The sequence below is a fragment of the Piliocolobus tephrosceles genome, chromosome 10 (genome assembly GCF_002776525.5).
Source record: "Piliocolobus tephrosceles isolate RC106 chromosome 10, ASM277652v3, whole genome shotgun sequence".
Taxonomy (NCBI): Eukaryota; Metazoa; Chordata; class Mammalia; order Primates; family Cercopithecidae; genus Piliocolobus; species Piliocolobus tephrosceles.
This window is the reverse complement of record NC_045443.1, coordinates 40,953,398-40,975,941: the sequence shown is the minus strand read 5'-3', so window position 1 is coordinate 40,975,941 and position 22,544 is coordinate 40,953,398. Positions and strand designations below refer to the sequence as shown.

Here is a 22,544-nt window from a genome sequence, read left to right as displayed (position 1 = left end):
AGGAGTTTCCTATAGTTTTCAACATATATCAATAGCACATTTATACAAATACAGCCCAAAGAATGCCAAACACTGTTTTACATTTGACAATGCTACCTGCATGATTTTTACACCAAATAAGCCAAATGTCACTGTTGCCTTAGTCCATTATTGATGTCAAACCCAATTCTTAATAAAACCTTATAGACAAATGTATTTAATCTTAATTGGTTTGACCCTAAGGTAAGAGTCTTGTAAACCTTTTATAACCCTTTACAAGTTTTGTTAAAGAGCAGATTATAATCAGGCTTTTGCTTTAAGGAAAACCTGTTGTGCTTTTATTGCAAAATTCAATATACAGAAAAACTGAATAATGGCACTTTAGCCAATATATTCACACACAGAATTTCTTTTATAATTAACTTCTCACAAACCTTCTACAACTTGCTTAAACCTTCAGCTTTATCCTATTTAATTTAACCCATTTATGCTGGAGGTTGCAAATTTTGGGGGGAAAATCAGACCTTGGTGTTGACCTTGAGCAGTAGGATATAAATAACTCTCACAAGCTCAGTGTTCCAATAATGGAACGCTAGGCATATATAGGTTAAAACAATCCTTTAACCCTTTAATTTAGGCAAGAAAAATCCACATTCCCATGCCTTTCTATAATTGTTTCCAAAAACACATTTCACTTTTGTTACATACCTTGCATGTAAAACTGTTTCTTTATAGTAGTCTCAAATACATGTTACACTGTTAACTCTTAGTGACTTTTACCTTTGGTGAAAATCCTAGTTAGTAAGCGATTTTAATTATGTACTAGGTGTGGAGCCTACCCTAGGACACACCAGGCAGAAGTGCAGATAAGGGCTGACTCCAGCACAGCTAGACAACGTGGCTAACTCCACATGTCCCCAGGCTTTAGCTAGAATTTAATGCTCCAAGGTAGGCAAATTGAACAATTTTCAAAAGTCAAAGAAGCAGTTTATGACCTTAAAGGATTTAGCAAACCTAATATTGAACCTGCATAACTTAGACCAAATCTTTACATTTTTGAAGATATTTTTATTTTGCCAATAATCTTTAAAACTGTCTTTATTTCCTAAAGATTACTTAAGTCACATGAACTAAAAAGTATTACACTTTTTACTTTTCTAACAAAATATTTAAGCTCTTATTTTTTTTTATTTTTATTTTTTTATTATTATACTTTAAGTTCTAGGGTACATGTGCATAATGTGCAGGTTTGTTACATATGTATACTTGTGCCATGTTGGTGTGCTGCACCCATCAACTCGTCAGCACCCATCAATTCGTCATTTATATCAGGTATAACTCCCAATGCAATCCCTCCCCCCTCCCCCCCCATGATAGGCCCTGATGTGTGATGTTCCCCTTCCCGCAAAGCTCTTTTATATCACACACATACAACATATATACATATACATACAAACAGAAGACAAAGGACTCATCTCTAAACCAGGAATTGAACCCTAAATGCAGGCCGCCATCATGAAAAGAGAAAGCACGGCCACATGTTTACAAGGTCAAGCTCCCAAGGACATACAAGACAAGAAGGAAACCTCATCCAGTTTTTTCAGGGAACTGCAGCAAAGTTTTTAACTGACCAATTTGCTGGGCTATCTTTAAAAGTGGGCTTACAGCTGTCCTAAGCCCGTGTTCTATCCTAAGGTAGCCCGCTTCATTATAGAACACCGAAAGACACACACACCAAATTCACAACAGCTTAAGATTAGCCTCGCAAATCCTTTTTCCCATTAATCAAAACTTTAATAAACAGTGATTTTTACCATTCATTCAACCAGTTTGCAGCAAGAGAGAGAGGAGCATTGCCTGTGGCAGGGTAGGCAAAGCGAGGCACTCAGGGAGGCCAGAGAAAGACCCACCCATTGCAGCCAACACTGGAAAGTTCAGGCAGTCGCTTGCCAGCAGTAAAGGAATCCTTTCCAGCAGTTCTAATAGCTCTCAAGTTTCCCCATTTAGGGAGGAAAAAGCTCCCCATGTCCCATGATCCTGTACATGCCTAATCCTGTACATGCCTGTACATGCCTAAGGATTAGGCTTACCATAGTTACAAGCAAAGAGTGCAAAGCAGATTATTCCAAAGAGAATAGCAGTTAATACCCCGTAGTGCCAAACCTATTCTTAGCCAAGAAGGACTTAAACGAGAAGGACTCTACCAAGAGGGACTTTACTGAGAGGGGTCTCTAACCCCCTAAATCTTAGAAGGAACTCCAACCCTCCTAAGTTAGACCTCTAACCCAACCCTCTAACCCAAGGTCAGTCAAGCATCCTTGCCTTTTATTGAGAGGAGCCTTTAATGGTCTCTGTCTTAGGAGAGACTCCAACTCCCCTGAGTTAAGCCTGTAACCTAATTCCATTCTTTTCCCGGGTATGCATATACCCAAAGTCATCCAATCAATGCTATTTCTTTGGGTGACAGTTCTCTCAGTATCATTCCTTCAGGGTTCGCCAGAAAGAAGTTACTGGACCCCACCTCTTACCCAAAGTTAGCATTTGGGTCAGGGGTTTCCGCACTATAGTCCCTTCCATGGTCACTAGAAAGATGTTACAGGAAAGGAGTTCCAATCCAGACTCCATTCTCAGATCTTGTGCAAGAAAGAATTCAGGGTGAGTCCACAGTGTGAAGTGAAGGCAAGTTTATGAAGAAAGCAGGGGAATAAAAGAATGACCATTCCATAGACAAAGCAAACCCAAGGGCTACTGGTTGCCCATTTTTATGGTTATTTATTGATGATATGCTAATCAAGGGGTTGATTATTCATGCTTCCCCTTTTTAGACCATATAGGGTAACTTCCTGATGCTGCCATGGCATTTGTAAACTGTTATGGCACTGGTGAGAGTGGGGCAGTGAGGATGACCAGAGGCCACTCTAGTGACCATCTTGATTGTGGTGGGTTTTGGCCAGCTTCTTTATTAAAACCTGTTTTATTAGCAAAGTCTTTATGATCTGTATTTTGTGCTGACCTTTGATCTCATCCTGTGACTTAGAAGGCCTTAACCATCCGGGAATGCAGCCCAGTAAGTCTCAGCCTTATTTCACCCAGCTCCTATTCAAGATGGACTTGCTCTGGCTCACATGCCTTTGACAAAATAACACTAAGCTTAAACATTCACTCGTTCATTCATTCATTCATTCATTCACCTCATGCCTTTGTTCCAGATACTGGAATGATGGAAGTGTTTTAATATCTTTAAAAAAAAAAATCTACACTCAGTCAAACAGCTTTTGACAGTAAATAATAAGTATATATTTCAAATACAGAAAACTTAAGAGTGTGTAAGAGCTAACTTTAGACTAACATAAGGGCTTCAAAGGCCTGAACTCACACTCATGTCTTCTCCCTATATTTAAACAATTTCTTTAATACTACTTGTAAGGCACCCTAACAATCAAACAATAGATCTAAAGTCCTAGAATATGACCCTCTACCATCCATTTAGTCACTGTTAAGAAATATGATTTAAACATGACCATCTGACATCATGTGCCTCTTCAGGTAATGCAGTAAGAAGGAAACATCTCTCACGTAGTATTCCTCATAAAAATGCAGCATCTGAGTCCAATCATGAAGCAACATCAGATAACTGCAAATGGAGAAACATTTAACTATATTACTGACCTATCCTAGCCTCTTTTAAAATGTCTAGGTTACAAAAGGCTAAGAAGGCCAGGTGCGATGGCTCATGCCTGTAATCCCAGCATTTTGGGAGGCCAACATGGGTGGATCACTTAAGGTCAACAGTTCAAGACCAGCCCGGCCAACATGGTGAAACTCCATCTCTACTAAAAATACAAACATTAGCTGGGTGTGGTGGTGAATGCTTGTAATTCCAGCTACTTAGGAGGTATCGCTTGAGCCCAGGAGGTGGAGGTTGCAATGAGCCAAGATTGTGCCACTGTACTCCAGCCTGGGCAGCGGATACTCCATCTGTAACATAACATAACATAACATAACATAACATAACATAACATAACACAACATAACATAAAACACAAAAGGCTAAGAAATGGTTCAAGGTTTGAAAAGACTGAAGAAATGAGCTAACTACTAAACACAACTCATATTGCATCTTGGGTTGGTAAAACAGTTGATAGGAAAATCATTCATGAAAAAGTTATAAAAATGCCTGTGTGGTCTATAGATTGTTAATACCATATCAATGTTAAATGTCTTGATAATTGTCTTGTGTTTACAAACAAGAATGTTCTTGTTCTTAGAAAACACAACTATTTAGGGATATATACAAACAGAAAATAACAGTGCAAATATGATTTTAAAATATGGTGATAATTGCTAAATATGAATATTTGAAAGATTTTATACTATTGTTTACAACTTTTCTGTAAGTTCTAAGTGAGTTCAAATAAAAGATTAACAAAATGATTAAACATGTACTTGCCAATTAAGAGATCTGGGAAAATAAAAGTGTTCCAGTCCTACTCTCATGAGTATAAAAGAAAGATAAAGAAACAAGTAAAGGCCGGGCGCGGTGGCTCAAGCCTGTAATCCCAGCACTTTGGGAGGCCGAGACGGGCGGATCACGAGGTCAGGAGATCGAGACCATCCTGGCTAACACAGTGAAACCCCGTCTCTACTAAAAAATACAAAAAACTAGCCGGGCGAGGTGGCAGGCGCCTGTAGTCCCAGCTACTTGGGGGGCTGAGGCAGAAGAATGGTGTAAACTCGGGAGGCGGAGCTTGCAGTGAGCGGAGATCCGGCCACTGCACTCCAGCCTGGGCGACAGAGCGAGACTCCATCTCAAAAAAAAAAAAAAAAGAAACAAGTAAAATATGTAATAAATACTTATAAATCATGATAAATGCTATTTTAAAACTCTACAGTGTTAAAATAAGAAATAATGGGACTGGGAAGGTTTCAATGGGAACCACTGATGTAAAGGTCAGGGACTGTCTCAGTGAGAAGGTGACATGTGAAAACCCATCTCTTCAGAGGCACGTGGAAACCCAGGGAAAAGCAACAGAGGCATCTGGGCCAGCATGTGCAAAGGTCATGAAGTGGGTTCCCAGGTTTTTAATCACAGTCTAAATTTACAAGAAAAGACAGAAAAAAAAAATGTGGCAGCAGGGTACCAGAGCAGCAGGAGTATAAAATCAGAACAGCCTATGGAATTATTTTGGACTTATGAACATGGTTCCAACAAGTTAATACCACTGCAGATGGCTAAAAAACAACCACAGCAAGGAGCAAGCCAAGTCTTTGAAATGAAATTTCTTATTTGAGTGAAAAAATGAGAATAATCACAAGACCAAGATGTGATAAGTCATATAACAAGGTCACCTGTTATAGCCACAAACCAATCAGTATGTTTTCCAATGCAGAGGGTAGAAAAGATTATTGGTCCATAGCACAAAGATTATTTGTGCTGACAACTAAAGTCATCTTTGAATGAGAAGAAGAGTGACCTGGCCCACCTAAAATTTCCTCCAAAAGGATATATATATACCTCTATGGGGGGATGGGTAATTCTTTGATTATACCAGAAATTCATAAATTTTTCATCAAGAATTGTAGCTGTGTAATGAATCTAAATTTGGAGTTCTATCACATATGTAATTGACAGAAGATTTGAAATACCATCTGTTATATTTAAACTTCAGAAATTTTCTCTAGAAATGTTCCTTTTCTCAAGGAAAGAAGACTCTTTAATACTTGTTTGGTAGAATAAAAAATGAGATGCTCCAACAGGCTGCCAGCAACATATTTTTTCGAAAATACAACAGCTGAATTCACAAATTGTCCCAGCATTTCATTACTACATGTTCCTAAACTCATAAAAAGTCCTTTCAACACCAATCAATACAACAGTGAAAAAAGAGAAATAGAGCTCTACATTCTTGTTTTTCTATCTTTAAATAGGATTAATTTAATGCTTACCTATTCCTCCATATCTTTCTTTAACTTATCTAGTTATATAGTTTATTTTCCTAAAATTCTACATAAGTTTATACTCTATTTCCACATTAGCAGAAGGAGAAGCCTATTATAAACAATTATTAATTTAAGTAAATCTGGTGTTCATCTAATTCCTTCTTAAATAAAAGTCAGTATGAATCCAATCAGCTGCACACCAATTGCGTATGGTGATTAAGTGCTCCTGGACTGTATCTGTTCAACTTGACATCTGCTTCGTTATGTTATAATTATTATTATTACACAAGATGGAGTCTTTAATTTACATCAGTATTTTACAGGCATTGCTTCACTGACTCCTCAAAACAACCATTTGAGCATTATAATCTCTATTCTATACAGGAGCAGACTAAAGCCTAGCAAAGTCAAGTTACTTGCCTAAGGTCAATGACTCAGTCACTATACAGTGAGTCCTATTATGTATGTGGTGGAGAAACTTAGTCACCTTTTGGTTGTAACAAGAAATCTAGCTCCTTTTTCAAGCACTCCAACCTGCCTATATTTAGGAATAGATGATGGTGCTCTCTCTCTTTCTCTCTGTATGTATATGTACATATATCTGTGTGTATGTATATATGTGTGTGTGTATATATATACACATATACACACAAATATATATACATTGATACACATGTATACACATATATGTGTGTACATATACATTCAAAAGCATAATATTTTTATACCTACACTGACTAATCATTAAAATAATTTTTCCGGCCAGGCGCGGTGGCTCAAGCCTGTAATCCCAGCACTCTGGGAGGCCGAGACAGGCGGATCACGAGGTCAGGAGATCCAGACCATCCTGGCTAACACAGTGAAACCCCGTCTCTACTAAAAATACAAAAAACTAGCCGGGCGAGGTGGTGGGCGCCTGTAGTCCCAGCTACTCGGGAGACTGAGGCAGAAGAATGGTGTAAACCCGGGAGGCGGAGCTTGCAGTGAGCAGAGATCCAGCCACTGCACTCCAGCCTGAGTGACAGAGTGAGACTCTGTCTCAATAAAAAAAAAAAAATAATAATAATAATAATAATAATAATTTTTCCTTATGTTAAGAAAATCTAATATGAAACGTTTGGGTAAATTTGACTTTCAATCACCACAATACTTCAATTTTGTTTTCATTTGCTGTTTTCCTTCTCTCTCCCTCCCTCCCTCCCTTCCTGCCTTCTTTCTTCCTCCCACCACACCTTCCTTCCTACCTTCCCTTCTCCCTTCCTTCCTTCCATTCTTCCTTTCTTTATTTATTTAGTAATATACCCTGCTTTCTTCCCCAAAAGTTTGAGATACTAAATAATTCCCCTGCTCTTGTTCTCATCAGTACATGCACTCAATCCATGTTCTCTGTACCACTCATCGCAGAAATAAGTACTGCAACGGTGAGGACTGCTCCCTTTCATATCTGCCCATACAGCACTCCTATTTTTATCCTACACATTGTTGAGGTCACCTTATTTTTATGACTTCATCTTCCATCAAAGGCATTTCTGCTGCTCAGCATATAATCTAAGTAGATATATCAATTGACTTGCCTCCATTTTAGCTACATTTTCTTTGCCGTAACACCCTAATGCAGTGCACAAGACAAACTATACACATCTCCTTAGTGCTGCACTTAGGAATATTACACTTAGGCTCACAAGGAGCAAATGTCAACAGTTCATTGTTTTTTCTGATCTCATGTTACCATGTTAGTCTTCTGAAAAGGGCTTCCCGTCTTCATGTGAACGACCAGCTGTCAGTTAATCAGTGACATGGAAAAGAATAATAGTTAAATCCATGGGTGTTCCTACTGGATTTTAGGAAACTAAGTCACCTTCTTGTTTTCATTCAAGGGCAGTCTTTGCTTTTTTCTGTTAAGAGGGCTGGGTTCATCTGTCTAACATGAATAAAAGCACTCAGCATCATGTTGATGCCACTGAACTGCAGTCTGATAATTGATCTGCTTCCTTTAGTTGCAGTTTTTGATTAGATGCCAGACCTCATTGATGTAATCCACTGTCTGGAAATTAAATTAAAATGAAGACTCCTTGTTTTCCTTTTAAATTCATCTCTGTACTTGAGTAGTATTTTTGTGGTTTGAGTATAATACGTGTCTATATCTATGTGAATCATGAGAAAGGAACATACAACAATTATTTTGATCATTTGGGGAAACTTTTATTGCTGAGTGTTATCCCTTCCTAATATTTCACACTTTTCACATAAATAATACAAAATTACTGCCTAAGGACTTCATGGCTTTTTAAAACTGAATAACACCCCCTCCTCAACATCATGCTTCTTTATTATGCTCACATTCCTCATGACACCTGTAAATGCTTTAGATAATACTTGTACTTCATTTTACGATTGAGTCACACACATAATATGCACGTCTATGCATTTGAAATATTTAAAGGGGACATGTTTTAATCCTTAGAGTGAACATATGAATGAGGTAGTATTGTTATCCTCATTTGACGGTTAAAAAAACAAGTTCAAAATGGTTCCCCTTTGGACACCCAAGTCATGAGGTCAGAATTTTAAAGGAGAGTTCACTCTCTTAATTACATTGTGTTTTAATTACATTGCTTTTCCACCCTTTCTGTCACCTCTGTAATGTAGTTTGGTCAATAAAAATAATTACAGGTAGTATCATCATCATTTTACAGCTCAGAGAGGCTAAATGACTTGTCTAAGTTCACACAGCTAATGAGTAATCAAGGCTCAAACTCAAGGCTTCTGACTTTAAGTCCTTTGTTGTTTCACTATATAATGTTGTCTTTAAAGTTCATATAAAAACAGGAACCAAATTACAATTTCATACTATGAAGGAACAACAAGTTTTAATGCATCCTTTATGTAGATTCATTTTCTTCATGCCAAGGAAGAAGCAAACCTACCTGGCTTATTATTTTTAAATAACATACTCATAGATATATATTACACATATGTGGTAAGTTCAATGATTTGGGGGTTGACCACAGAAAAGGCAAGACCCCAAGAGGCACTACCACAGAGCGTGCTTTATTGCAACTTACGGTTGCATGAGAGAGGAAATTCCTCCCAGCAAGAGTATTTCCAGAAACAGTGGCAGGTGGTCACTACTCAGAAGGAGAATAGGTCAAGGGATCTCCAAGGGAGGAGAACTTGGAGAGGGGCTTACATGCCTAGGTTAGGGCATTCAGCAGCAAACTATCTGGGTTAGAGGGATCAAAGGGCAGCAGGGTTTGGTGTCTTTATTGCTGGAGTTTGTCTTATCTATGGTTAGCAGATGCTCGGTACAGACTCACAAGCTACGTAAAACAGGCAAGCTCTAAGTGTCTAAAAATATGCTTATTTGGGCTATATTTAAAGTAATTGGATGTGTAAGAATTTGAGTTTGGTTCTAGCTAACCATCCTAGCCTGCTATGAAGAAGTAAACAACATAGAGGCCAAATCAAGCTAATACACCAGGGCCTTCTTTAGCCCGTTTCTGTAATACTATACGCAGGACCATGGATGAGGCTGGAGGCTATTATCCTTAGAAAACTAATGCAGAAACAGAAAGCCAAATCACATGTTCTCACTTACAAGTGGGAACTAAATAATAAGAACTCATGAACAGAAAGAAGGAAACAACAGACACGAAATAGGTTCTATTTGAGGGTGGAGGATGGGAGGAGAAAGAGGAGCAGAAAAGATAACTATTCGGTACTAGGCTTAATACCTGGGTGATGAAATAATCTGTACAACAAACCCCCGTGACATGAATTTACCTATGTAACAATCCATCACATGTACCCCCAAACCTAAAATAAAAGTTTATTTATGTATATACACACACAATCTCTCATCTACTGACTGAACTTCAGGTAATCTGTGAGACAGTGAAAAACAATAGTTAAATCCATGGGTTTTCCTCCTCTTTATATTTTTAACAAACTACTTCATAAGCCTGATTTCACACTATAAGCAGAAAGAAATAAATGCCTGGGTTTTGCAAGCTGTATGGTTATTATCATCAAACTCAGCCAGCACCACAAATCATGGTGTATGTTATTTGCTTAACCAATTGATATGTAAACTGGATCTTGGATTTTGCCTTTTCTATGTATTGTAGCCTCTATTCTGTCTTTAGCATTTTCTCCAAATGAAGTGTAGATTGTGAGCTGAGTTCTGGCTGCTAGCTATTTTTGGCAAACTGTTGACTCCTTAAAATATTTATAAAATACCCTATCAAGAACTAAAGACTGTTTACAGAATCACCGAAAATTACATAAAAACTCCTTAGCCCTAGGTTTAAATCAGCATTCATAGCCTTAGTGCATGCCCAAAGTTTTCAACATATTTGTTTAGATACTTGCAAAAAACTTTAGGGTTGAAAGGCACAAATGATAATGTTAGGGCAGTCCCTTAAATTTGCAGATCAGAGTAAATGATGTCTCAGGGACACAAAAGTAGATGACAGCAACAATAGATGAGAAGTCAGGAATCTTAGCTCAAACTGAGTTCTTGAACTATGCCATGCTGCCATTTTATAAATTCTTCACAGTTGGTCTTTAACCAAGAGAATACATCAAAGGTGGATAGTAAGAGGCATAACCACTGCCCCATGTAGTACTTTTAGAATGCTGACCCTTGTCAGATAGGGCTCCATATAATAAAAAAGACATAAAATAACTGTGAAGGAATAATGATCCACTGATAACAGTATCTGGATACTGCTAACACAGCCCATATTATTTTCATTGGAAGAGTTATTTCTTTTATCAAAAATATCACAGACCTGATCATTGAATTTGACCAAAAAAACCTGGAATTCTTTAATCCTGTTTTTTTCTGAATTTTAAATTTATTTTTAATATGCACAGTTAATTATTAGAAATTTCTAAGAAAACACCATTACTGACTAAAGCATTCCCTATGCTACACAGAGGTACTGGGAGGAAGAATGTCAATTTGCTAAGTATTTTTACCAACCAGATTCTTTTACAAAGTATCAACAATCAGACTTTTCATTATGTTTAAAAGAGTTTTTTTCTCAAATTGGGGATTTTCATATGTGGAAAGAAGAAAAACCAAAGAAGTTTGGGGGAATTCATTACTCACATTCATAGAGCCTTTATTAGAATGATTCCAAAACTTTCTAGAGACAGAATTCCATCTTTTGATAATTAAGAATAAAAAAGGAAGGACTTCCACATATCTAAGTAATATTAAAGGCACCACCTGTGTAGTTTATAATCTATACATATTTACACTGATTAATGAACCTGCCAACTAGAATAAATGAAAATTAATCAGAAATTACATTTATGAAATAAACACTACATAAAACTTGAAATAATGAGCACATTAAACTTGTTTGCCTAAATGTCTTTATCCAGAAGAAGAAGAAAGAGGAAGATGAGGAGGAAGAGGAAAAAGAGAAATGTATAGAGAAGAGAGCCCTAGATTAGGAAGCTAAAGATCTGAGACCTGGTCCTAATTCCAGTACTTATTAATGGTGCAGATTTGAATGAGCCAATACCCTCCTGAAGCCTCTATTTCTCCCTCTGCCACTCTGTCAGGGCTGCTGTAAGTGAGTGTTTCTGGGAAACTACAATGGGTCTCCTGGGGAGTGGGAATTGACCATGTCTAGTCTTTTCAGGGAAGTGTGTGACCTGCTGTACAGGATTTGTCTGATATGGTCTTTGTCTCAGGGTTTTGCGTGCATTACATACTGGGAAAATGATGGTCTAGTCACACTAGATGAGCCTGCCCCCAAAGATGTTGAAAAAGTGGCTGCCATTCATCATAAAGCCCCACACCAAACAACATTCTTTCATACAAAAACACAATTAAACAAGCAAAAAACTCTATAGGCAATTTGAATACAAAAATCTCCTCCTTCCCTGTCCTTGCCCAGAGCTGAGAACAACTGGCTTTTAGGTGAAGTCTACTTAGGGTTGAGTGCAGCTACAAGAGTAGAGTTAATTGGCCAGGCACAGTGGCTCATGCCTGTAATCCCCACACTTTGGGAGGCTGAGGCAGGCAGATCAAGACCATCCTGGCCAACATGGTGAAACCCCGTCTCTACTGAAAATACAGAAATTAGCTAGGTGTGGTGGTGTGTGCCTGTAATCCCAGCTATTCGGGAGGCTGAGGCAGGAGAATCACTTTAACCCAGGAGGCGGAGGTTGCAGTGAGCTGAGATCATGCCACTGCACTCCAGACTGGCGACAGAGCAAGACTCCATCTAAAAAATAAAAATAAAAATAAAAACCAGTAGAGTTAATTAACAAGAATACTTTCTGGATAAAATATTGATAAGGTCCTAGGAGTTGCTTAAGACATATTATGTGGTTTGAGGAATTCATAATAGCAGAAGTCTCCATTTATGTAACAACCAATGGAATAAACAGTGCAAAGAGTTAGTTTCATAATTTAAGAAATGTACCATTTTTATTAAAACAACTGACTCTAAATTACTTTGGCTGTTTCTAATTAAAATTACTTTAAATATGTTTCATCTAATATAGTGTAGAGATTTTATGTTTTTATTGCATGCTTAGAACACTTGCAAATTCAGTAGGTCTAAAATGTAATTTTGACCTTTCCTTAAAGCATACATATCATTGTCAAATAACCTGAAAGAAAATCTGAAGCATAAAAAAGGTGAAAAAAACGAATTTTTGAATGAAAGAGTCCTTTTTTTATTCAATCAGCAAAAATTCACTTTTGCCTTTTGTAACCATTTTGGAAATCTAGTTGACTAACCAGGGTTAGTGCAATTCCCTACATTTTTATGTTTCTTATCTAATTTCAAGACAAAGGCAGAAAAAGGTTGTGTCTGGGCACAGCTGCCACACAGCATGAAATGAACCCCAGCAGAGTGGCCTCGTCACCAAGAGCAGCCAGCACATACCAAATTGGGAGTGATTAATGCATGATATACCAACTAGATAGTCTAATTAAATAACAGTGGTTAATTACTAATTAGTATGTGACTTACGTAGATAGAAGTACTTAGACTTGTCAGATGTTAAAAAGAACACTGAAAAAATCAAACCTCTGTCATTTCAATGATCTATTTAAAAATGATGCATCAGAGGTTTTTTTTTTTTTTTTTTTTTTTTGCTCTCATTTGCCTAGCCAAAACACACATTGAATAACTTGTTTTCTCTTTCGAAAACTGATGTCCTTATTCTACTTAAATAATAACATTACCTTTGATGTCATGAAAGACTACAAAGCCTAAAATGGTATAATATTTTGAAGTGGTGGGGAGGGTAACATAGTGTCTAATATCCATTTAAACACCAGCATATTTGAAATATATCATTATTAATCAGTTGGATACATTTCGTTCTTACTTCTTACATGCTTATCAAGTGCATACTTAGAAAGCCCTGGTTTCAACTAAAAACTCCTCTAGTTAGCCAATCCAATGACAAGCACTCAGAATACAAAAATCTATTTTCTGAGTGATTCATGGTCCCTGGTCTTTGGGGTAAGAGGAGGGCCAGCAGAATCCGATCCTTGCTTTTAGAAATCATACAAGATTTCTTTCCACAACTGTGAGACTTGGTGGGTTTGGGTTTTTTCCTTTTTTGGCATCTACAGAAAAAAATACCATCTGTCTCCTCATCACCAAAAAAAAAAAAAAAAAAGGAAAGAAAGAAAAGGAAAAGCTTGATATGGCATAGTGATGCCAACCTTTACTTTCAATTATTTATCACCTAAAACACACATAAACACACACACACACACACACAGAAAGCTTCATAAATAATGTTTCCTCCTCTTGCGAAAAGTGTAGGTAGAAATACTACATGTATCCTCCTAAATGAATGGCTTCACTCAGAGCATCAGATTGATTCTCATCTTTACTAAACATTATTTTTTCACAACCTCACCAAAAATCCAACTAATCATACCTTTCCCATCTCCTTGGTGATAGTGACACATTGGCTGCCTTGAAACAAAAACCCATAAACAAAAGATAACACTCTAAAATCCACGACACTTTTGCCTGAAAGGAGGCTTAAGGATGGAGGGACTATTCTATAATTTATCAATTTAAATCTGTGGCCAGAATAACACTCATCAGAATCATCAAGGATACTCAATTAAAATGCACTTTTCTGAGTCCCACCTAACACCTCACAGAATCTCTATTTTTGGCAGGCACCCAGGTGATACTGATGCAACCTAAATTATAAAGGTGGTTTGTGGGGCTCAGGGTACTCCACCAATACTTTGCATCATTTACAAACCTTCAGGCACTCTGTTCACCATTGACCTCTGCTTTCATCCCCATTAGCTCTTAAAGATGAAAGCAAACTGTGACTTTGTATTTCCACTAAAAAATAAAGGGAAATGTGGCAAGAAATCAGGGTGAAGAATTAACTGTCAAGTCATGTTTTGTTTCCTATCTAGTGTAAAACACTCATTGATTGAAATGTAGACTTATGGAGTGAAAGCCCTAGAGAAAAAAAATTAAATAATCCCAAAACAATAATTAAGTTAGGAGGAAGAAAGCTGAAGTAAGAAAGAGGAAAGGGCAACCATTCCTAGGGCAGGTGGGACACAGGGAGAAAGGGAGACTCTGCTGTGGCCATGGGGATGGTCCCGTTTCCACCTGGCAGGTGAACTGAGTGAATTCCCAAAGTTAGGTCTGCAAGCAAACAGTGCTAAATTACCCTTGCTAGCTTGGAACCAGGAGGAATGGCTTCACCCAGAGGCTGGGACTGGCTGGGTATCTGGCTGCCTTTAAGGAAAAGGGAAAGAAGCCAAATGTGCTACTGAACAGCACCAGGAGAAGCAGCAGTAGTGAGAGGTAGTGGACATAAAAACAAAACAGCCAGGTGGGGTGCAAGGGAGGCAGAACCCTATGAACCCCACTCCAACAAAAACTGAAGGGAGTTGGGAGGAAGGGGTAGTGCTATCAATCCAGTCAATGGGGGTGACCCACAGATTTACAGTTTATTCCTAGGTATTTTGTTTTACTCTTGTTTTTGAGACACAGAGACGGTAACTCTGTAATATTTCCAAGCCAGTGGGGTTTTGTAATTAAGCCTGTTCCCACCAAAATGAAACTCTCTGCATCAAAATTTTCTTAAATCCCATTATATCTAAATGAGTTGTATAGTCTTATTTGTTGTTTGGTAAATCAATTATATCTCAATGAGGTGTATAATTATATCTCAATGAGGTGTACACCTCAATGAGGTGTATAATTTGTTTTTGTTTTTGTTGCTTACCTTCATATAACAAACAAACCTGTCATATATATAATTAACAGACTGTTAGGGGTCAACTTGGGAAATTATTATACTTGTACTTATTTTATTGTTTCTATTAGGAAAATACATTCTGAATCCGAATTCTGAAAAGTTAATTTATAAGCAAATTTTTGGATCAGTACATGTGGGTAATTGAGGACTTCCTGTACAACTAAATTCTGGCAAGTTCTAGCTCCTATAGGTATCTTTGCTACAAATGTTTATCCACAGTGCCCTCTAGTGGTTTTAATTCTCATTTCAACATAAACAAAAAAAAAAATTGAGCAAAAGCTTTTTCATCTTGAGATGAACATATGCATGTAAGTCTTAGAATCATATAATCCAAAAATTTTATGTCCAAAAAATACCAAGAAATCTTATTTGAGTATATTATATATATAATCAAGAATTAATCACTGATCACCATGACATAAAAGAAATACATTCTTCATGGAATCGATAAATAAAAGCCTTTCTGGGTTTTATTCTTTTTCAATTAAGAATATCAATATGGACACAATAATGACTGACTTCAGACTACTTTTTAATTTAAATTTTCTTTTTCATTTTTTTTTTAAGTCCAGCATCCCCTCTTTTAGATGATACACTGTTCTTGGACAGATCTTGTAGGTAGTACAAGTAATAATAGCCAAAAAAGAAAAAATTGTTCTATGGTAACTACATCATCTGTGTCTCAAATTTCAGATTTATATATTACTACTGTAGCCAGCAATTTTTTTTTCTGAACCAAGTTTGCTAAGGTTTTTCAGATGCCTCTCAACAAATAAAATCTCCTAAGTGAGGCCAATCATAGAAATTACAGCAGGCTTGTGCTGTTCTCAGGCTAGATGCAAGGTAGTGTGCCTTAAGCTTAATTAAATTATATTATTTTCGCATACTTATCACAGCATTTCACAGAACATAGAAAAAAAACACAGTAAAACAAATAGAGGCTATAAGGAAAGATCAGAGTAAGGAGAACAAAGAAAATGAAGGAAGAAAGAAAGAAAAGTGTCAACATAAAAGCAAAACATCAAGGGGAAACAAATAGCAGTAACCAAAAGATGGGAGATACCAGTGTTCATTTTCCTTGCTACATCTAGGTGATTAACCATATAGTACAAGAAAGTACACTACCTGTGGAATTGGGTAGTGTAATGTATCTTTTGATTATGCATAGATCTACTTATACTTACCAAATAATAGGAGGTTTGGAAGTTTGGAACAAAACAATGCAGTGGTTTTCAAAGTGTTATCCCAGATTTAGGAGCATCAGCATCACCTGGGAACGTGTTAGAACTTCTCAGGCCATACCCCAGCTATTTCTACCTCAGGCTCATATCCTCCCTGGAAGCAGACACTTCATGTTAGGTCATGAGAAACTCAGCTCCTCAGGCACCTGGCATACAGTCATTGGCCTCATCTTTCAATCTCATCTTATCCCCTCATCCTAACCCCAAGGCATCATCAGGTCTGCTGAGGGAGCATGTCCATACCACCCTTAGTGTCAAAGGGAAAATGCTTCTGTTATTCTCTGCACCACAGTGGGGTGACTGGAACTCTGTAAGGTTGCCATGGCCCCTCTACCTGCCATGGCCTATCTACCCAGAGCCAGTTCAGTTCTATTGCTTTTGTGCTGTGGAGACAGGGACTTCTGAATATGGCTTCCCACTGCCCAGGCTTCACCGTGAAAAAGACACAAGTCTTTCCTTCTCTAGTCCACAGCTGTATCTGAGCTGTCTATTGTTCTCCTATGCCTCTCCCTTGAAAGTTTGTTGGGTTTCAAATCCTTTTTCAACTTCCAGTTTCCGGTCTAACATGTCAGGAGCTTGGAAGTTGCCACTCCATCCTAACAGCAGGCAAAAAGCTGAGTGATCTGAAAAATCAACAACTCTTCTTAGATCTGTCAGTGAAGTGAAGTCATAGGGCAAACCCTACACCAAAAATTGGAGAGACAGACAGGCAAATACAGAGAATCACAACTTACCAAAGGAGGAATTCATGAGCAGAAACCACTTCAGGAACCAAGGCTGAGGTACAGAAATCTGAGCTGCAACTGATAAGCTGATGGAGGCTTGGTGTGGACAAGTCTGAGAGCTAAAAACTCCAGAGAACCCAGCCACGGAGAACCCTCACACTTCTGTGAGTCTTACCTCCAGGTCCTCACAGTGACTATCAGAGAAAAATCCCCCTGTGCTTTCAGCAGTGGGGAGGGAAGAGGAACCATTTGAAATATGAAAGAAAGGATATTCTGTTCTTTGCAAGGTCTGCCTCCAGAGCCTAACCTCCTGGAATTTTATCAGAGCCTAACCTACCTGGCGGAAGGGAAATACCTAACTCCAGACCACCCTAGTCATCATATCCAGCCTAAGTTGGGGAAAAACTGTGAAGCACTGGTGAAGTTCAGAGCCCAGGGCCACAGGCTCATTAAAAGTCTGAGACCTAGACGGTGCAGTGCCTCACACCTGTAATCCCAGCACTTTGGGAGGCTGCAGGCTGATCACTTGACCTCAGGAGTTCGAGACCAACCTGAGCAGCATGGCGAAATCCCATCCCTACAAAAAATACACACATTAACTAGGGTGTGATGGTGTATGCCTGTAGTCCCAGCTACTTTGGAGGCTGGGGTGGAAGGATCACTTAAGGCTGGAAGGTTAAGGCAGCGGCAGCAAGCCCTGTTCACGCCACTACTGGACATGAGCCTGGGTGACAAAGTGAGAACCTGTCCCCAAAAAAAAGAAAAAAAGGCAAGCAAGAAAGAAAGAGAAAAAAGAAAAAAAGTGTGACAATCAGAGGACTACAGAAGACTTCCTCTCCCCCCACACCCTACTAATGCACCACTGAAGGCCTATTTACTGCACTTCTTTCTACCCAGTACATCACGTCCTCCTTTCAACAAGAAATTACAAGGAAAACAATTATAAAGCAAAAACCCCAGTTTGAAAAAAACTGGTATCAGAACCAGAGTCCCATATGCCAGGAAAGTTGGAATTGTTAGACCAGGAATGTTTAAAAACTATCATTAATATGCTAAGGGCTTTTATCAAAAAAAAAAAATAACTTGCAAGAACAGATGGATAACATAAGCAGAAAGATGAAATTCTAAGAAAGGATTTTTTTAAATGTTACAGATCAAAACAAGTGGATCAGAAATGAAGAATGCCTTTGATGGGCTCATTCATAGATTGGACATGACTGAGGAAAGAATATTAAAACTTTTTTTTTGAGAACATGTCAATAGAAATCTCCAAAACTAAAAAGCAAAGAGAAAAAACAGAAAATAAAAAGGAATATATAAGAACCATGGATTAACCAGGAAAGGTATAACTATGTGTAATGGGAATATCAGAAAAAGAAGAAACAGAAAAAAAAAAACAAAAAACAATATTTGAAGCAACAATGACTGAGAATTTTTCCAAATTAATGTTAGACAACAAACCACAGCTCCACGATGCTCACAGAACACCAGGCAGAACAAGTACCAAAAAAAGCACATAACACCTGGGCATATTGTATTCAAACTGCAGAAAATCAAAGGAAAAAAAAATCTTAACAGAAAACCAGAGGGGAAAAAACCACCTTACATATAAAGGAAAAAAGATAAGAAATACATCCAACTTCACCTCAGAAATCACGCAATAAAAAGGGACTGGGGTGAAATACAGTGGTCCCCCTTACCCATGGTTTTGCTTTCCACGATTTCAGTTGCCCTCTGTCAACAGTGGTCTGAAAATATTAAATGAAAAATTCTACATATAAATAATTCATAACTTTTAAACTATGCACCATTCTAAGTAGTGTGAAGAAATCTCACACCATCCCATTCCATCCCTCCTGGGAAGTGAATCATCTCTTTGTCCAGTGTATATATATGTTTATATGCTATAAATGTATATAGTCACTGAAGAGCCTTCTCACTTATCAGAGAACAGACAACAAAATGAAGTTCGGTATAACACCGTAAGATATTTTGAGAGAGAAACTATGTTTACATAACTTTTATTACAGTATATCATCATAATTATTCTATTTCATTAATATTGTTAATATCTCACTATGCCTAACTTATAAAATAAACTTGGTCATACACATGTACATATGTATAGTAAAGAATACAGTTATATTAGTCTATTTTCACGATGCTGATAAAGGCATACTCAAGACTGGGATGAAAAAGAGGTTTAATTAAATTATAGTTCCACATGGCTGGGGAGGCCTCACGATCATGATGGAAGGCAAGGAGAAGCAAGTCACGTCTTACATGGATGGGAGCAGGCAAAGAGAGAGAGCTTGTGCAGGAGACCTCCTCTTTATCAAACCATCAGATCTCATGAGACTTATTCACTATCACAAGAGCAGCAACAGAAAGACCTCCACGTATGATTCAATTATCACCACTTGGGTTGTTCCCACTACACATGAGAATTGTGGGAGTTACAATTCAAGATGAGATTTGGGTGGGACACAGCCAAACCATAACAATAGTATATACAGGGCTTATACTATCCTCAGTTTCAAGCATCCACTAGAAGTCTCAGAATGTATCCCCTACAGATAGGAGGGACTACTGTAATAAAGAGTTGAGAGAAAGGAACTCATTTTTTTCTAGAAAAATCCTAGAATTCTGTACCCTCTGAAATTATTCTTCAAAACTGAAAGAAAAATAGACTTTCTTAGACAAGAAAAAAATGAGAAAATTTGTTACTAGTAGATGTAGCTTACAGGAATGTTAGAACAAAGTTATTCAGAGACAAGAGAAATGATATAGGTCAAAACTTCCAATCTTCATGAAGGAACAAATAAGGTAAAATGAAGACTTTTGTTTCTATTATTCTTAATTGCTCTGACAATTTGTTCAAAATAATAAGAGCAAAAATGTACCTGATTATGTATTCTCATGTGTATATGCTTAGGTATAGTTTTATATAAGTAAAACGAATGACAGCAATTATACAAGGGATGAGAGGAAGGAATTAGGAATATCTTATTATAAGGTACATGCACTACCCATCAAGTGGTACAGGGTTATTGGAAAGGGGACTTAGATTACTTATAAATGTACATTGTAAACTCTAGGACAAACACCTAAAAAATAAGAAAACAAGTATGGTGATATTCTAAGGAGACAATATAAAATCATATAAAATATGCAATTTAAACCACAAAAGGCAGCAAAAGTTTGGAGCACAAAAATGGAAGCAAAGAACAAGGGCAATAAAGAGAAAATAGGTGTTGACCGAGGAATAGTGAGTCTGGGTAAGGTCTCCAGAAGGTGGAGGGCTAGAATGGGAAAACTGATCTTCCAGAGCCCCTTCCAAGGCTCCCAGAATCTTGGAACTTCACTTGCCAGGCAGAGTGTGCTTTCCTGACACTGCTTCCACATGTGGTGCAGGAACAAAGAGCTTCAATACCCAGAGCAGCAGGGAGACATGGCAACAGAGGGTAGTCAAGCAGAAGAGGAAAGTGGCCTCCAAGGAAGCCAGAGCTGACAGAAGTGCTCCTAGGAACATCTATTCATTGATATTGTACCAAACCTGATGCACTCTCATTTTTCAGAGGTGGCCCCCGGTGGGTGTCAGTGTCACACATAGGGGTAAAACTGTTCCTAGAGCAAACGATGATGAGAGAGCTGAAGGCAAATGCATACTTGAACCCCCAGATGGGGACTATGTGGGAGACTAATGGGTCTGTGAAAGAAAACTCCAGTCCCAGTAAGAAATACATCACATAAATAGGGTATCTCGGCCTGAGGACGCTCACAGGCACTTCCAGACCTTCTGATATGATGAAGCAACTGGACCACCGGAGGCTGTCAGCCTACTTCAGAAATTATGCCATCAGTGATTGAGGCCAGAGATCCACTCAAAAGAGCAGATCTTGGAAATACTGATGTTAGAGCAGTCCCTGACCATTTTGCACAAGGATACCCAGAACTGGATGCAGAAGCATCATCCACAGAATGTCAAAACAGGCTCTGGTCCTGGTGAAATGCTTGCAGAGAGAACCTGGTCAAACAAAGAATAAGGTCACAGCCCATGAGCTGGGAAAGAAGGCAGTGCTCCTGGGAGGAATAGCAGTGGCCCCAGGCTTCAAGTGTAAACCAGTGAAGCCCCAACCAAAGAGTGTGTTCCAGAAAGAATGTTAGAATATATACTGGGTACTCCAAGAACAGCTGGGCTGGAATACTCACAAAGAAACACAGCCTGTATATGAAAGAGTTGTGTATGCACAACAGTTTTTAGCCTGTTTTGAGCAGAAAAGGACCAAAGACTGGAAGATGGCACCTGAGCTCATCCTACCTGAGTCCCAGAGTTTTTGACATTTGAAGAAGTGGCTGTGTATTTTTCTGAGGAAGAATGGCAATTATTGCATCCTCCTGAGAAGACTCTACAACGTTGTAATGCAGAGTATCTATGAAACTGTCATCTCTCTAGGATTAAAGCTAAAATATGACACTGGAAATGATCATCCTGTATCTTTCTGCACCAGAAATACAAATGTTAGGATGCAAAGTATCAAAAAAGACCAGAATGAAATTGCCCAGAAAACAACAGGCAGGGAAAATCATGGTGATATACACAAGGTACAGAAACAGCATCGAGCTTTTCCAAGGAAGTAAAGAAACTTGCCACTTGTAAACAAGAGCTTCCAAAACTTATGTATCTTCATGGGAAACACCACACGGAGAGAAATCTTTTAAATCTCAGGAATGTGGGAAAAGCTTCAGTTAGCTCTGATCTTCTTAAGTACCAGAGAATTCACACTCAACAAAAAACCTATAAATGTCAACAATGTGACACGAGGTTTAGATGGAGTTCAGATCTTAGTAAGTGCTACATGACACATCAAGGAGTAAAACCATATAGATGCTCATGGTGTGGGAAAAGCTTTAGTCATGACACAAATCTACACATACACCAAGTAATTCACATGGGAGAGAAGTCCTTTAAATGTCATGAATGTGGAAAAAGATTCATTCAGAACTTCCACCTTATCAAACACCAGAGAACCCACACAGGTGAACTGCCTTATACTTGTATCATATGCAGAAGAAACTTTAGTAGGTGGTTGAGCCTTCTTAGACACCGGAAAAGCCACAGAAGAAGGACGGCATGTCCAGTGTCTCTAAACTGAGGATTTACTACATAGAGCTTCACCTTAGAAGTGATGAAAGAATACAAAACTATGAGGCATTCGATGATAGCAATCTGTCACCAATAGAACATTTGGGAGGGGTAGATCTTACGCTTCACAAAAAGGAATCTAAGTTGTCTTATTCAGCATTGCATTTTCAGTGCCTAGCACAAGTCTTATACATAATGAGTATTTTATAAACAAAAAAACGAAAGTAT

The 22,544-nt window shown here is 38.1% G+C and overlaps 1 protein-coding gene and 1 pseudogene across 4 annotated transcripts in view; one reads left to right on the top strand and one right to left on the bottom strand.

Annotated features, from left to right (window-relative positions):
• Positions 1–22,544, bottom strand: part of TMEM117 (transmembrane protein 117) — a 562,924-nt gene that overhangs the window by 367,638 nt on the left and 172,742 nt on the right. The gene's annotated exons all lie outside the window — the stretch shown is intronic.
• LOC111520221 lies at positions 20,813–22,326 on the top strand (annotated as a pseudogene).